The sequence below is a fragment of the Taurulus bubalis genome (assembly GCF_910589615.1).
Source record: "Taurulus bubalis genome assembly, chromosome: 14".
Classification (NCBI taxonomy): Eukaryota; Metazoa; Chordata; class Actinopteri; order Perciformes; family Cottidae; genus Taurulus; species Taurulus bubalis.
Window position 1 is genome coordinate 6676811 of NC_136602.1, and position 3214 is coordinate 6680024.

Genomic DNA, 3214 nt, shown 5'->3' on the forward strand with positions numbered 1-3214 from the left:
AGAACAAATTATTCCCAACATTCACTTTGATGAAGTGTTGAAGGTTTGTTGATTCCAGTTCATGCAGAGGTTCAACAAACACTTTCATTATTAATTTAATTATTCTCCCAATTAATCGGTTCATTTGTTTAGTCTGTAAAATATCAGATAAACATCAGTGAAGCTGGAACGAGAGAATTTTTGGACATTTTTCTGTTTCATAAAAATGACCCAAAAATAACTATGAAGGGATTATTTCAAATCGCCGCCGCTTTATTTTTCTGATTGATGTTGTGGAATTGTAGATGATCAACTGATAATTTCATTTTTGGGAGAAGAATAACGGTTTGGGATAATTCAGTTGAAGATCGATGTGTCTGTTTTTATGATATTCTGATCTTTCATGCAGCTGAACAGGTTTTTAAATGAAGGACATCGAGGCGCTCAAGGAAGTTGAAAAGTTGCCGTTTGTGTCTCAGAATATAAATCTACTCTACTTATTACTCTATTTATTTTTGTAGGCTTGTCAGACTCAGTTGTGCATAGATGAAACTATTCTACCTGAATATACTCTACTACTATAGTCTAATTTTCTAAAGGTAGTTAGTCGCCTTGTTTGGGATGTGGAGCCTTCTTATACTGTACACAAGGCTGTTAGTGATTAATAACTAAAGCTTTTATTTTGACAGCTAATATTTAGCATGATGTTTTATTATAGCCTTGAGAGACTTTGGTGTATTGTCACAACAAAATATATGCAGATCTTTCTTAGCGCAGCAACTGGACTGCATTTAACTCTTAATAACTATTTAGTGCACTTCAGAATTGTTGACGATAGATTTATTTCATGTGCTTGTTGCTGGTTTCTGTTGACGTTCTCCCGTTGTTAAGGGAGACGCTCTGCGATGCGTTTATGGGCTTGTTTTTGTATTAATGAAGGAACACCTTTACACAAGTATGCTGTTTTAATAATTTCTGCAGAGCTAATATGTCCTACTGCCAACCTAGCCTGAAAAATACACAACAACTGGAGTCAAACATTCATTCTGAATAATTTCAGATGCAATCTATCTGCAGATTACTGAACATGTTGATAATTCTAATTTAAAAATGACGGAAAGAACTAAGGAGCTAAATATTCATTAATTAGTTGGACCTGATTTATTGATTCTGCATCGCTGCAGCCACAACGATCATCTGTTGTTTGAGTAACAGGATCATAGTTTACAGAATAAAACTTTTAATTAGACTTCAGACCAGTCCTGAGTTCATTATAATAGTCATAAAGTTATTTTTTCACCATGTCAAAGTTGATGGGCTGTTTTTTTTTTTTGCTTTGCCAGATTTTATTTTGTTTTTTGGTATATTTTTATGCTTATTTTTCTACATTGTAGACTTAACAGAGATGAAACGATGATTAAAATGTTTAAAGGAAAAATTATGTGTCTGAGATTTTATTTTATTTTAGGAAGAAATCATCAGCTGTTGAAGCTGCTCGCCTGCTGAGTCACAATTTACACATCAAACACCTGAAACACATAATTATCATTACAATTATTACTGTCATTGGTACATTTACAGTTCACTAAACCCTTCCTCTGGAAAGCAATTTTCCAAACGCAGCTTAGCAGCAGTGTCGAAAAGCCTCAGTGTCGAAAAAATTAATTCTTCATTAATTCTGAAGGTCTTAATAAAGCATGACGTAAAAATAAATTAAATGCCATGCTCGTGTATGGCGGAGATGGCCATTGTATAGTATGCCCCAAAAAGGCATAAGGTCTTGGTATATGTCGGAAAAAGGATAACTTTTTTAAGTCATACTGTGCTGAAAAAAGTAACACTTTTTTTTTTACATAATTTACTTTTCATGAATTTTTCATGAAATTTAATGATAAACTATACAAAGGCTATGGCATACACCATAACATGTTGTATCACATCTTTCTTGACACACTTTTATGACTTTTTGTGACTTTATCGGCATACATTACCATGACTTTTAAAACAAATTAAAATGCAAGATTTGTTTTTAAACTTTTTATGGCATACTACACTTTTCCCTAATGATATTTGTATGACCACTATATTGAATTTTTTTGTAATGACATGCTGCACCATGACTTTTATTTCCAGTATACTACACCATAACAATTTTCTATCATTTTTCAGGACATACATTTTGCTACTATGACTTTCTTTGGCATGCCATGACTTTTTACTTAAATATTTATGACACCTTTTTTAAGGCATACTATAACATCTCTAAAAAATGTTTTTACTGCTGACTTCTTTTATATAATGAAGACTTTTTTTCACATTTTTACTAAACTACTATATAGAAATATTATCTTATCTAAGCTTGTTTTTTTTACTTGGTATCAGAGATACAGATCAGGGATATGCTCAAGTTAAATGTAGTATCTCGAAGCATAGTCATTTCATTTGTTCTCTTTATGTAACATAGATAATGGATCAACTTCTGTAGATAAAACATCTTTATTAAGTTACACACTGAAAGTTTAGATTAGAATGTTCCATCATCTGACTTTTCTAAAAACACATTCATGACTTTGTTTACACCAACAAACGGCTCAGCTGTTCCTCTATATAAATATATATATCATATACTGCTCTGTGCTTTTTCCTTACTATATTGGTACTTTACAAACATTACACTTACAGGTGACTTTAGATACAAACATGTCTTTATGTAAAATAAAAAATTCCCTTAAAAGACACAGATGATGTGATGACTTTTCTCCTCAGCCTCGGAGAGAAACTGTGTCGGCAGAAGCTGATCTGTGGTCAGATTTGTTTCTGAAGATGAAGATGAGCAGAGGAAGCTGAAGATGAATCAGGACTTCAGGTTAAAGTGACACTGCAGGGTGAAGTGTAACAGCAAGCAGACACCAACCAGATAAATCAGACACTTCTGACTTCTATTATCCTCAACCGTTGTGTCTGACATACATTAAGTAATGTTATGGGATGTGGTTAGCCTAGCTTAGCATAAACACTGAAAGCAGGGGGAAACACTTAACCCGTTTTGTGCAACACAACCAAAAACTGAACCTTTGCCCTGTCTCATTTTGTGTCTTTGTGGTTGTTTTGAGTCTCTTTGTAGTTGTTTTGAGTCTCTTGTGGTCATTTTGGGTCTCTTTGTGGTTGTTTTGACCCACTTTGTCAAATAATTACATGTAAAAAAAAAAAACAGGAACGCGAAAACCATTTGTAG